Below are 15,612 nucleotides of genomic sequence, written 5' to 3'. Positions count from 1 at the left end.
AGGATATTGCGGCATTGATTAGCAAATTTAGTGGCACAAATATGGAAATTTAGCGCCACAAATATGGAAATGTAGCGGCATTTTTGCTGCACTTTATGTTACTCATAATCATTCATTTTCAGCCTTAAATCAATGGAAATGGTTTTAGCAGAGTATTCCACTTTGAATAGGCAACTTGGGATATGGAACAGAGGAAGCAGCCCACAGGTGAAGGCTGTTATCCCTTGGAAATGCAATCCTCCATTTGCTTTAGTGTAGGTTGGCAGCAGTTATCACACCTTTTGACACATTGCGGGACCCTGTGGGGGCGGAACATCATCAACTACGGGAACAGGTCCAGGAGTTTTACATTGCCGATTTTGCGGAGCGGGCACTTTTGTAAAAATTGCTGCAACATTTTTACAAAAGTGCTGATTTTGCAGCAAATCGTGAAATCGCTAAATCCTAGGGGGTCTGAATAGAGTGGAAAATGAGTCCTGATGGTAGCTTTCTAGATCAGTAACCATACTTACTATGACAAAGAGAACCCCTTAATTCTGCTCAATTACTGTAGTATACTCGTAGGAAATGCTTTCAGTTTTATATGTTTGCATCAAGATGGTGTTCAGGTTTGTCATAATTGTGTCATAAATACAGAATCTAAGGGCTTTAGTTGTTCATTTAAAACCTGAAAAGGCTGCAAAAAGACAGTAGGGAATCAACCGACAAGTTGCTTCTTGTGTTGGAAGCACATGTTTCACTCAGCATTCAAGACTTTTTTCAGACATTGATGAGGAAAATAATTGAGAATTCATTGAAAATGTGTTCTCATTTTAGCTTTCTAGTACACTAATCTTCATTTCTATGACAAAATGAACCTCTAGATTTTGCTAATTTCTAAAGGAAATGCTTTCAGTTTTACAGCTTTGACTCCATCAAGAATGGCGTTCAGTTGTGACATACCTTTCTAACCTTTTGTTAGGGCCTGATTTGCAAAGGTAAACTTAGATGTTTTGTCTAAACGTATACCATGTTGTGTAGTTCATATATACCCTATACAGGATCTGCGCGTTCGGATACCAAACTGTGGGATTGGTGGCAGACTGGTTCCAAGCACCACCACTGGATATGTAAGCCTGTCTGTATCAGCTACCTCACAGTGCCACTAGAATCTCCTCTTATCTGGAAGAGAATAGCTTTTGGCAACCTCGGGACATAACAACCCTGATCCCTCAGAATCGTGGAAACAATAGACTACTTTTCGCTCAGTCACTCGTGCTTACTTAGTTTGCCTCAAAGATACACAGAATAAACATACTGGGCATTTCTCAATAAGAATTTATTGAACAGTTGGTATTCTAGTCTAGCTGTAACAACCATTAGACAGTAGCAGAGCTATACGATTAGCAGTACTACGAAAGTGAAGGGATGGTACAGTTCTACCATTTTGCAGTAATCATGAATATATACTAGTACATACAATACATGATAATAAATGCATAATGTATGAGATTCGAACTAGGGAAAAACCTGTGTTCTGAATGCAGTGTTGTATCTAGGTAAAAGGTCAGTCCCTAAGAGCTGTTATATATGTAATGTAGGGATGAATATAGGTGAAATGTTGCAATGTTACCTGTGCCTATGTAGGGTACCTGTGTGGAATATAACAACCAAACGTATACGTTTACAACTTTGGGATTTCACAAAGGGCATTTACTGTAGTGAAACATTTGATCAGTGTCTAATGTGTCACAGATCCCCTTGATGATGTCATTCTAAAGGTATCCACCTCTGTCAGATTCAAACATCAATGGAATTCCGTACCTATGGATCAACTCCAGAAGCAATATTTTTGCAACGGTAAATGCATCCCATCTCCATGTCAGGTCAACCTCAATCCACTTTGAAAATATACACAACACTACCAAGAAGTACCTTAAACTATCGCATGGTGGTGTTTCCTCAAAACTGACCTGCAATCTTGTTAAAGTACCATCTGCCTTTCCCGATGACTCATAACTACGAATTTTCTTTCCAACATTATTTTGCTGACCCACTGTACACCTCTGACAATGACTTTCTACAGTATTCCTAAACAGAGGGTTGAACCAGTAATGTTTAAATATATTAACCATCCTATGTCTTCCAGCCTGTGTTGGTCCATGGAACAATCTTAATATGTATAGAAAAGTAATTTTGCATAACAAATTCTTCATCATTGCTTTTCCAAAAGCCGTCCTGTCCTTGTTTGTGTCTCACCTTTTCCCACTCTTTCTTTTCCTCACTTGACTTGCATCCTGCATTTACCTAAACTCATTCAGTGTTTGTTTTGACACACAGGAGTAGATGTTGACTGATTATAGGGCGAGGACCTCCAGACTCGCTGGGGTGGGGCGGTCCAGCCACTGCTGCATCAGAGGTACGACCACCCCATTACGAGTTCGGTGGTTGGACCGCCTGAGCCCACCGTCAAGGATTCACCATTCCCTAGAGGTGGTGTGGCAGCCAGGAGGCCACAAAATGCTTTGCAGCAAGCATATTATGAGTTTTCTCTTTGCCAGCGGTGTCATAGTAGGTACACAGTGGAGGAGAAGAAACAAAGGGGGCCCTACAGAGCCCCCTGTGCCTCCCATGCTTGTGGATGCACACAGGGGGGCATAACATGTGCCGCGAGTGTGCATACACAACTGTTCCTGCATGGAATGTACTTTTGAGTCCATCCCATGCAGGAACCTTGTGAGGCGTTCCCATTGTAGTGCCTTTTTCAAAGGCACCGCAGCCTTTGAAGGAGCCACGCCTTGGGACCGCCACGCTACACGCCCACCAGACCACTTTAAAGTCGTAATTTGGCAGGCGGGTGGCAGTGAGTCTCGGCAGTGTGGGCGTACGGTGATAGTGTACCGCTTGCCCCAGCACTGTCAAAATGCAACACAACAGGCTCTAGTAAAATCAATTTGCTAGATAATCTGGACAGAAAAAAAATTGCACAAAAATGAAGATTCCTCAATGTATGTTTGTTAGAACTGGGGGTCTCTAGTTGGCAATGGTATACATCTTTGACCAAATAGAGACCCTTGCTTCTAAGTCAGGGAAAGGGGATTACACTACTGGGCAACCCCTGCTCACCCCCTTGCTAGCTTGTCACGAGCAGGCAGGCTTATCTCAGATGCAGTGTGCTAAGCATTTGTGAACACATACAGTAATACAGTGAAAACACTACAGATTCACACCACACAGGTTTATTAAAATAAGTATTCTTTATATAGACTTAACACAAGACCACAAACAACAAAAATCCACAATTTTGTACTTAAAGTTGACTTAAAGATGGTAGGAGTTGCTTAATTCAAGTTGGTGATAAATGCGACAAAGTTCTCACAAAGGCACCTGGATCGTAACGCAAAACAAACAAAAGGTTCACAGGAATGGAGATGCGTTGGTTCCTTGCTTCAGGGGAGACAATGCGTCGCGCCTCAATGTTTGCGCAGAGTAGGGGATGCATCTTGGTCCTTACTGGAGAGGAGGTGATGCGTAGGTTCTCATGATGCCTTTCGGTTCCGATGCGACAAGATGGCACTTCGATGCGATGCGCCGATCCGGTGCGATGCGATGCGATAAGATGGCACCCTTGATGCGACGATGTCAAAACGATGCGTGCATGCCCTGATGGCCGTGCGGCGAACTCTGTACTTTGGAGCCGCGACAGGCCCTGCAACACTCTTCTTTGGTGATGCGATGTGGACCCTCCACGGTGGCGACATGCTTCTCCAGTGATGCGGCGGCAAACATCTGCAACCAAGACATGCTTCTCGGGAGATGAGGCGGCATGCTTCTCCGGCGATGCGACAACAAGAGATGCGGCGGCGACACGCTTCTTCTCGTTGAGTCGCACTTCCAGCTCCCTGCGACACGCAGGCGTCTGCCGAAAGAATTCCCAGCAAGGAAATTCAGAGGGGAGCTGGTGGTGAAGTCTTGTAGCCCTGAGACTTCAGCAGGAGGCAAGCACAAGTTCAAGCCCTTGGAGAAATATTCTGCAAGATGATGAAGTTCTTTAAAAGTTCCTTTTCCTTTCCTTGGCAATGAAGAGACCACTGCAGGCCAACTCAGCAAACAGCACACTGGCAGAGGGGCAGTCAAAACTCCTGCAGCTTCCTTAGTTCTTCTCCTTGGCAAAAGGTTCGCCTTGTTACCAGAAGTGATCTAAAGTCTTGGGGTCTGGGTCCCCATATTTATACTCAAATTCTCTTTGTTTTCTGAAGGCAGACAGGCCTCTGCCTAGTCCAAACCAGTTCTGGTCAGTCCTGGAGCACTTTGTTGACAAGACTCCTTCTTTCCTTTCACAGTGTAGGCCAGGGACATCAGACACACCACAGGAGGTGGAGCCAGCATTGTGGAGGGAAGGCACAGCCCTATTCAGATCCCAGCTGCAACTCCTCCCATCTAGATGCAGATCTCTCTATTCAGCACTGTGCTGACTCACTCTGTCTCCGGGAATCCCCCAGCCCCTGTCACTCAAACTCCAGACAAGGAATACACAACCTAGCAGAGGCAGGGTTGGATAGTTAGGCAAGAAAATACAGACTTTCTAAAAGTGGTATTTTCAAACACAGAATGTTAAAACCAACTTCACTAAAAGATGTATTTTATCATTCTGAGTTCAGGCATTCTAAACTCGAATGTCTACCTAGTTCCCTGAGTCAGTTAAGATTATAAGATGCAATAATCAAACTGCCCATTCTAGCCTGTGGAGAACAGGTAGCCTTGCAATAGTGAAAAACGAAAATGGCTGTACTTCACCATTAGGACATGCCACACACACCAAGGCATGTCCTACCTTATCCTTACAATGCACCCTGCCCTGTGGTCTACCATAGGGATGTCTGATATGAAGAAAAGGGAAGGTTTAGGGACGGGCAAGAGGGTGCACTTGCCAAGTTGACATAGCAGTCACAGACTGCACACAGGCCGTGCCATGGCAGGCCTGAGACACACTTTACAAGCTGCTTCTGTGGGTAGCACAACCAGACCTGCAAGCCCACCAGCAGCATTTGATTTACAAGCCCTGGGTACACATAGTGCACTATACTAGGGTCTGATAAGTAAATCAACTAACCCAATCATGGAGTCACTAATTAGTACAACAATTTAACATAGGGAGCACTTGCACTGTGGCACTGAATAGCAGTGGCACAGTGCTCAAAGCATATAAAACCAGCAACTGGATCAGAAACAGAGGAGGCAATCAGACAGAATGGTAGGGAGACTCACGCCAATGATACCAGGTCTAACAACGTTTATGTGCAAACAGCGTATGGAGCATGACAATTTCCTACAATGTCTCTTCAACAAGAACCATCAGCAAAGAGAACCAAATCAGCTTTAATCAATAGTACATCTTGTATGTCAGTTCTATGTTTTGTGCACAGTTCTGTTGCAGGAATTAAAGTAACCCATATTGTGATTGAGATATTGGGGCTGAAACAATTATTAGCTCATAAATGTTGCATTAGTTAGATGTTGGGTCATGCTTCAGGTCAAAGTGTGCCTACTGAGTATGGCACAAACATAATTAATTTATGACCAAAGACTGCTGAATCACTGTGGGCAATGACTACAGCATTTGCTTCAATCGATTTCAAACACATCCAGGAAGAACAACTGCAACTCGAGATATGGTATAAGAAAAATATGCAACATGTCTATTTCCATTGCTGTGCTGCTGAGGGAGAATAGAAATAGTGCACCCTTCTCTTTTTTGACAATGCAAACAGAGCCCCACCTCATAACCCGGCATTCCTAGAAAGGGTACTGTATGCAATTTGTGTCACAGCTCCAAGAAGGATTTTATGCATTTCCCATCTAAGGGCACTGGATCAATTATGTTCTCATGTTTTGGTCTGCACAGACTTAGTAGTTAGGGGAAAGTTGAAAATCCACCGATAAGACTTGCACGTCATCTCCAAGAACACTCTCATGTCTCTTTGTGTATGGGTGCAACCCATGTTCAGAATTGCAGAGAAGCTCTAATTTGATACCTCTCTCAATTTTCTTTTTGAACCTGATTTCCAAAATAAGTAACTTTTGTTGACAGTCTAATGTACCAGTTTCTCTTGTTTTTTCAACAATCGTGATCATGATATCATCAGGATATTGGATCACGACTAACTCACAGGGTAATCTCAATGCCTCTTGACCATTCTTTGGCACTTGTGTAAAGATCAATGGGGACTTTGTTTACCCTTGATTTGATCTTTGCACACCATTACTTTATTTTTGTATTTGAAGCCAAAAGGATACTCGTCATGAAGAAGAATCAAAAAGAATACTAGACATAATCAATCACTGTGAGACACTCTAAATCTGCTGGAATTTTAAACAATTTCACTGTTGGATTTAGGACTACTGGACAACATGAGACCACCATATCTTCAATTGAGCTTAAATCCTATACTATCCTTCAATTTCCATTAACCTTGCAAGCCCCCATTATATGGGTGGGACATGGGCTCCCCAAAAGTTCCCTTAGGAGACCCTGTTGCACTAGCTTGTCAGTAAATAGAATAATCCCTTCCTCAGCATCACAAGAGAGTCTGTACAGTGGTATATGTGGATAGCCAGCTCCCTGAAATGATGTACCATGCACTGACTTAGCACTTTTAATAAGCCCAATGTTGTTATCTGTCAAATATCAAACTTCCTTTTTCAGTCTGTTTTAAATCTGGAGAAATAGAAACTGGGAAAGCTTTGACACTGGCGTAATGAAAATTGAGGGGGTCTCCCTGCAAGGTACGTGGAGGGGCCCCCTCCAAGCTCAGTCAGGCGCTCTCCTGCCCGAGTGCTGTGCTGAGGGGGGCCCCTGGAGCTTGGGGGGCCCCCCACCACCACGGATGCTGCGGGGGCCTGTGTTACACCCCTGGAGATATATATATATATATATGTATATATATTTATATATATATATATATATTCCATCTATCCAAATCCAAACAAGAGGAAGGACATGTACTCGAGGTGAGTGAAATTCCAGACAAATCTTTATTGCCATGGGTCTCCACAGCTTCGCACGGGCGAGAGACGCGTTTTGGCAGGAAACAAGGAGGCACATTTGCAGAGTGGTGGACAAAGGGGACATGGCCTTTGCCAACCTCTCAACAATCCTATTGTGTGGGGTTTACTGGAGGTAACAGGAGGTGTAGTCGGCCCCCAAGGGCATCCCTGGGGGCCAACTACCCCTCCTGTTACCTCATATAAGTCCCACACAGCAGGATTGCTGAGCGATTATCAGAGGCCATGTCCCCTTTGTCCACCACTCTGCAAATGTGCCTCCTGGTGCACTACTAGTAGGTAAATGAAATCCCCTTGGCTATTGACAGTCCTTAGGGGCAAACTACCCCTCCTGTTACCTCCAGTAAGACCAACACAGCCTGAAAAAACAACCTAACACTAGTGTCCTGGCTGAGTGGCTGCTTGCCAGCTGCCACCACCAGACATGTTTCTGGACCCCTGGGTCGGGAGCCTGCTGCACTTGGGGGTCTGAAACAATGCACATCCTGCGATGAGGTGCCAAGCCTCCTTCCCCAGGATAGGAAGGGTCCACAAAGGGGACGTTTTAAAGGCTTTCCTCTTTTGTGAGCTACCACAGCAATTTACCGCTACCAGTAACTGGCCCTCACAGGTTCTGACCCCCACTTTGGGTGGGAGAATCAGTGGGAAAATCAAGTCAGGAAGGGAGGTGTGCCCACCTTTACCAATACCACCCCTCACGTTGGGAGGCGAGGTGAAGCACAACTCTCAGTTCCCACCGTCTTGCAGATGGTGGGACCCAACCAACCAGAGAGAGGCACATGCCCCCCTCCCACTGGAGGATGGCATAATAGGGGGTGTATCCACCCCATTGGTTCTAACCTTTACTTACCTGTAAAGACCCCAAATCTTGTATTTAGTGGCAACCCCGAACCATGCCTCCTCAGACAAGAACCGACCAGAAGAAGAGAAGAAGAAGGACCGACGAAGCCGAGCTGAACTAAGAAGAGGAGGTGCTAAGAAAACTGTATATTCACATTTTAGCTCCCATAGGATTCTTTGCTTCTTATTACACAAAACAATACAGAATGGAATTACACCAAGTTTGGCATGAAAGTAGAAGTTTACTCAGTTTGAAAGCTTTTATTCAGTTAAATAAATTAACCAAATAAGCAAAAACAGTCATAAATCGGTCTTCACAGTAATAAAGTTACAGAAGCGACGGGATAATAGGCAATATATTCATAAAATTCATAAACATATAAAATCCTGGTACATTAAGTGCAAATACATGATTCATATGTAGACCCTGGCGATTTATGTAAACATGTATGATCCTAATACAAAAAGTGCAAGGGCAAAGGTTACATAAAATACCCTGTAGATCATGTGATCAAATATCGATGATCATTGATTTCCTAATGCTGATAGCTTTCAAGAGAAATGTTGCTGTCTAAAAACACAAACGTGGTTCCTCTAATCCAAAGAGAAAATTCATAGCATCTTTAGTTGATCTTATGTTGTAATATGAAAAGAACGGTTTTTAATAAAATTTCCCAACATTGGAATACAATTTGCAAAATAATAACATATGGCAGCAGCTTTGGTGGGATACTCTAGAACTTTACTCAAGAAAGTACCTTTGCTTGTCTTTATGTAAATGTGTTCTGTAGTTCTCGAGACACTACTATTTCAATTTTGTTTCAAAGTTTGCATGCAGTGGTTAAACTCTGGAGATGTTTAGTCTGTTAATCAGGGAAGGTTCACTAACCACCAATAAGTGCAAAGTTTTTATAGAAAGGTTCAAACCTGATTGCACTAGGGGTACTTTATTCCCAATGGCAATTCCGGGCAGGCAAATATTCAAAGCGGAGTTCTTTTAATGGATATCTTCACAGGCTGCATGGTACGTTGCCCAAATGTCTTGCAGTATGAATTCAGAGGTTGTATTTCATCACAAAATTCTGCATTCACATTATATGTATTTAGAATCCTGAGTCCTACTGTTACTGTTGAAACATTGCTCTTCAACCAATGTAATGCAATTCCCCTACTAATTAACAGTAATAGTAACACTGTTAACCTGCATGCCCCTTTGGATATTCTTTCAACACATCCCATCAGGGCCTCATATGGAGATCTTACAATAGTTACACCTATTATTAGTGTAGTTATAGCTAATTTGTCCTCCCAGAATTTTTATCTATGGCAAACCCAGGACATATGTATGAAATCAGTTGGTGCAGTGTGGCATCTATTATGTTGCTGCTGTCTAGCTAAGTCCAACTTATGGAGCAAGGGTGTGTGTGTAATATAATATATGTAGTTATTTCAAATGTATTACTTGTTGGCTATAATTCATAGATATAGTTTGTAGCTGTGCCCAACAAAATGGCCACTTTAGGATGCCCCAGATTTCTCTATGTTCCCCCTCCCGAATTTGCATTGCTGAGATATGCACCCCACAATTATAATAATGTTAGCCCTTACTCAGGTGTGCAAGACACATTTAATACAGTTTTAGAGGTATCAAATACAGGATGCGCAAAACATACTATACACAATACATTTCCTAGCTCCACATTTAGAACACATCAATCACATTAGGGCCTTGCGCCCTATCCATATGCCATCCAAGAAGGGGCTCAAATGCCCTGTGTCCAGAATGTCAGGGTGCGCTGTCAATGCAGCGCCAGTCAGGGGTGCGCCATCTGCGCAAACCTAAACGTTGCAGCTGCCCACTACTTGCTGGGCAGCTGAGAACAAGAACAGGGCATAAACTCTGCAGCTGGGACTAAGTGCTGCACAGCTGTGGAAGGCCAAGGTAGGGGCGAAGGAGTGGGACTCACTCCTGGGTTCACAAAGAACATGTCCCCTGAAATAAATGCCTAAACAGCGCCCACTACTTGCTGGGCAGCTGGGATACAAAACTGTGCCAAATGCTGGAGCCCTCTGACTCTGGAAATGAATACTGCCCACATTGGAGCCCTCTAGGCTCCTTAAACAAATGTGCCCTAGGTTGGAGCCACACGGGGTTCTTACAATACACATGCCCCCTGAGTGAGCCATCTGGCCCTCAAATCAACTGCGCCCTAGGAGCCCACTGACTCCATAAACAATCATGCCCCTCGTCGCAGCTGACCCCTGCCAACATGGGGCAGCTGAGAAAATGCCTTTCAGAGGCGGCATGGGCCCACGGGGCCTTGGGATCCCCACAGAGGCCTTCGAAGCTCATCTAAAAACGTTGGAGCCTTAGAGGCTCTAAGGGTAACTTTACTGACGGAGCGGCCCACTGCCAGACGGAGCCACCCAGAATGCAGGCAGGACATGGCCCCTCGATCAGGCACCATCTATTGTGCACCTAGAGCCCCCCCCCTCAGCCCCGCTAACTCACCGGCTTCCTCTTCACTGGCGGGGGGGCTCCTCTTCACCCGGTGCAGCTTCTCTCTGCTGCAGGACCGGCCTCACTCTTCGCGGTCTGTGCAGCATTCGCGGGTTCTCAGCACGCCTTCTAGCTCCTCTGCACTGTCCAGCGCGGGGTGGGCTCCCGCATGGATTCTACTTCGTACTCTGCCTCCCACTTCACACGGGCACAATGCGGCATGGGACAGCTTCCCCAGCCACGGGGAAGCGGAAATTACACACTCCAGGCCCCGCCCAAAGTCAGGTGGTGCGGGCCTGGTGCAGTGGGCTCCTGCCTGGATTCTTCTTCGTACGGTGCCTCCCTCTTCACCCGGGCACAACACTCCAGACCCCCCCGCCCACAGTCAGGCGGCGTGGGCCTGGCTTCCGGTTTTGAGCGAGGGCCGCAGCGGTGATTTTCTTGGTGGCAAGAGGGGTAGGCTCCCTCGAGGATGAAATAAACATAGGAGTGGGGTGGGTACCCGCTTTAAGGATTAAATCAGCAGCCATAATGCAGGGTGGGCACCTGCAAGCTTACATGCACGTAAGCGGACATGACGGGGGAATCCGTTCACTGGGGATTCCCTCTAGGGCACAAGATGGCAGCCGAGCGCGGCGGAGCCCCCACGCTTCTCCTGGCAAAAAATAAATCAAATGTAGCGCTCCCAAGGCGCTAGTCAAAGCAAAAGCCCAGGAGTAAGGCGCACCAAGGCCTAATAGTCCTTGAAGTCTTTGGGGAGGAGGAAATGGAGCACCAAGCTCCTCAGCCAAGGAAAAAGTCCTCCAGGCATCCATGGGCAGGCAGGGCCCAGGGAGGCAAGCCTTCCCCTGAGCCCCAGCAGCAGCACACCCCTGGTAGATTCAAGTCAGGAACAAGAATATTTTTCATGGGATCACAGCCCCTTTTTATACACAGAAATCCTTTGTTTCCGAAGGTGCAGGCAAAGGGCGAACCAGATGCAACTGGTTCTGGAGCACTTTGTTTTGCTCAGCCCTTCTGCCTATTCACAGGGTGGGTCAGGGACATCAGACACACCACAGGGGGTGGAGCCAGCATTGTGGAGGGAAGGCCCAGCCCTATTCAGGTCCCAGGTGCACTCCTCCCTTCCATCAACATGCAGATCTCACCATTCACCACCGGGCAGACCCACCCTGACTCCTGGAGCCAAGCACACCAGCCATCTCCTGTCAATCACAAGCCAGACAGTCCAAGTCACATTCACTGCACACAAAAATGCCAACTTCTAAAAGTGGCACTTATACACTAGACACATTAAATCTGCGCACACCGCCGCACAGCATTTAACCTTACGAGTTTGCACATACCAAACTCGCCCCTGCACTACCCACACATCAGGAACTACCATGGACACACATATCCCCATGCATTCCTATGGAAGGGCAGGCCACTCATCACACATACACAGAGAGCGCACGCACTTTACACTGGACCACAGTGAAAAAGTGTGCAGAGCCATTAAATCACCAACACCAGGTTACAGAAACAGGCTAGGAAAATGCAAAAAGTTTCGTGGTGAACCTGCCAAAAGGGCCAAGTCCAACAGGCCGATTCAATATCCATCACCTTCCCTAAAATGGTTTAGAGTGGATTGGATATAGTAAAACAGACCTCTTCAGTGTCATACACCTACCCCAAAATGGTGTTTATTGTGGTGGGACAAGTAAATCAGAGCTCTTCAATGTCCATCACGTTCACAAAAATGGTTTAGATTGGAGTGGTAGCAGTAGGTTTGACCCCTTTATTGTTCAATACAGTTCCTAAAATAGTTTGGATTGGAGTGGGAATAGTAACCCTGACCTCTTTAATGTCCAACATCTTCTACAGAATGCTTTCAGTTGAAGTGTGGGTGTGAATAGTAGATCTTACCCCTTCAATGTGCAACGTCTTCCCCAGACTGGTTTAGATTGGAGTGGAAATAGTAAATCTGACACCTTCACTGTCCAACACTTTCACCATAATGGTCTAGATGGGAGTGATTATAGTAAATCTGACCCCTTCAATGGCCAACTATTTTGTGTATGTTCAATATATGTGTTAACATTTTAAAAATGTTAACATAATTTTATCATAAGTTGTTTAATAATTATTTGTACTCATTCACTGTATTACAACAAAAGGGGCTGATTACGATCTCGTCCAGAAAGCATTCCAACCAAATCAGTTCCGGTATACTTTCCGAACGACTCGGATCGGGGGAGTACAACCTAGCCATTTGGATGCATCTGGATGCTTCCGGATACGATTCGGTAGGACTCCCATTAACTTCAATGGGAGCCGTGTTCAGAACGCAAACACAGGCTCCCATTGACAAAAGTTTTGGTTGGGGAAAATTGTGCACCCTGTGGCAGGCCCACTCAATGGAGCCTGCCATATTGTACATGGTTGCAAAGGGGGGTCCCTTAGGTACCCCAACAGCATCTATTCAGAAGGCCACAGGGGAAGGGGGGCATGCTACGGGTCCCCAAAGCCAGATTCTGGCAGCCGATTTGTTTAAAAGAAACCGATTCGAAACAGCTGTCTTAATCTGTCATCGTACTTGCTCAGTCGGATACCGAGTCCATAGAGCTGTACGATTCGGCTCTGAAAGACGCGACCTGGCCGAATGCCTTTCGGAACCTATTTGGTCAGCCCTAATGGGTTCTGGGTATCGTAATCAGTTGTTAGGAACTGGGTACGATTCAGATGGAAACAAGGGCTCTGTGTCAGATTTGGCAAACCCAAACCCTATTCGGAGCCCTTCCGAACGGGATCGTAAGTGACCCAATAGTCTTTTTTTAATTTTCATTTACTGGCCAGCATTTTTTACTCTATTAACACCATTGTTTGTTGATTTTAATTTCCTCCAATTGTGTTTCCTGCTGCTGGTCTATTGATAAGTTAAGATCACTTTCAAGCTATTATTTGGGGTTTTGAAGTAAGAGGATTTGGATAGGGGTAGGTAGTGTACCGTAGTGTATTGGTTTATAGAGCTTGAGCAGTTATGTATTAAGTTGTCTTTCAGTGTTACATAGTATAATGAGGTAGGCCTTAGTGTGGTATGTTTAGTGTAGGTATATTTATTAGTTAGGTCGGAACTGGGAGTTGAAATTGAGGAATTTTTTCCCAGGAATAAGGACTCGGTGGCTAGTGTGGAAATGGTGTGGGAAGCGTTCAAATTCACGATCAGGGGGATTTGCATATCCAAGGGTGGAGGGGTGCTGAGGGATATACAAAGGACGCTGGGCAGATTAGAACGGGAACTGAGAGCACTAGAACTAGGAATGGCAGCAAGCTCGAACACAGGTATACATAAGGAATTTCGAGAGAAATTGACTGAGTATGAGGCAGAAGCGCTGAGAGAGATCAACTTTAAGGGGAAGTATTGGACAGCGCGACGGTATTGCGAGGGGGAGCGACCGGGCAAAGTGCTGGCAGAGGTGACAAGAAAGCCGCGATTCAGCTCCAATGTGTTAGAAGTTATAACTCAGGACGGCACACGGTGTATTAACACTGTGGACATTCAGAAGGAGTTTGTGTCACATTATAGCCACCTTTACACTTCACGGCAAACTGAGGCAATTGACATGGGCGGCTTCTTGGATGACATTGCACTATGCTGGATCAGTGATGTCCATAGGGCGTTCCTTAGTGCGCCGCTAGAAATAGATGAGATACGCGACGCAAAAATGTCACTGTCTAATAGTAAGGCGACGGGTCCGACGGACTCCCTGCGGAGTTCTATAAATGTTACATAGATATCATGGCACCAGTCCTCCGTGAAGTGTATGTGGAATCTTTGGACGTAGGTATGCTGCCGGGGTCGATGCGAGAAGTTGTTATTACATCTCTATTAAAGCCCGGAAAAGACCCGACGGATACGGACTCCTATCGTCCGCTGTCACTCATAAATTGTGACGCTAAAATTCTCGCTAAAGTCCTTGCGACGCGCCTTTCTCTTATAATGACTCAACTGGTTTTACCTGATCAAGCTGGGTTTGTGCCAGGTCGTGCAACATCGCATAATCTTAGGACATTATTCTCTTTGATTCAGACGATCGCCCCTGATATTCCTGTCGCCGCCGTGTTCCTTGATGCCACGAAAGCATTCGACTCGTTGAATGGAAGTACCTCATTAATATTTTACACAGGATGGGGTTCCCGAAGATGTTTGTTAATTGGGTAGAACTGCTATATACCGCCCCGACGGCTAAGGTGGTTACTAACGGGATACTATCTTCCCCGATACCTATCACTAGAGGCACTAGACAGGGGTGCCCACTCTCCCCTCTGCTTTTCGCCATAGCGATAGAGCCGCTAGCATGTCGCATCCGACAATTGCATAGAGACAGCGCGTTTCGTTGCTATCAACGCCAAATTGGCATATCTTTGTATGCGGACGACATCACGATTTACGTGAAAGACCCGCAAACTACTCTTAATCCTATATTACGAGAGTTCCTGGTATTCGGACGAATATCGGGAATCCAGATCAACTGGAAAAAATCTCAATTTTTCCCTCTTACTGGAGCGGTTCACAAATTTCAGTTGGACTATCCATTGGAGTGGTGTGATACGGATCTTAAATATCTTGGAATACAGATATCGTTGAGCAGGGAGGAGACATTGAGGATGAACTACGGGGTTGCTGTATCGAAATTGGCGGATAACGTCACGCGATGGAAGGCACTGCCACTATCTATGGCAGGGAGGGCGTCATTAATAAAGATGGTGATCCTCCCGCAGTTCTTATACCTATTTCAGAACGTTCCTTATTACCCTGGTGTATTTTTTTTCAAACAACTGAGGTCGGAACTTCTTCGTCTTTTCTGGGGGGGTAAACAGCCGCGGGTTCGTTGGGACATTATCACCCAGCCCTATGAGAAGGGAGGTTTTGATGTCCCTGACTTCGAAATCTATTATGTAGCTGCACAGGCACAGTATGCCTATCACTGGATTAACCCCACGCCCTTTATGCCACAAGTCGCTGCAGAAGACTGGATCGCACGTCCTTTGCCGCTAAGTGGCCTAATACACGGTTCGGTGCAGGACATAGTCACACCATTCACCACGGTGACGTGTACCATAGATGCGTGGACTCGCATTGCGAGGATTCTCAATACCACGCGACTGTATTCACCTGCTATGCCCCTCACGTATCACCCTAGTATGCCGCTTCTGCAGGAGGCAGGATTTCAGCTGATGTGTAA

The sequence above is a fragment of the Lissotriton helveticus genome, chromosome 7 (genome assembly GCF_964261635.1).
Source record: "Lissotriton helveticus chromosome 7, aLisHel1.1, whole genome shotgun sequence".
NCBI classification, from domain to species: Eukaryota; Metazoa; Chordata; class Amphibia; order Caudata; family Salamandridae; genus Lissotriton; species Lissotriton helveticus.
This window is presented reverse-complemented; position numbering follows the sequence as displayed.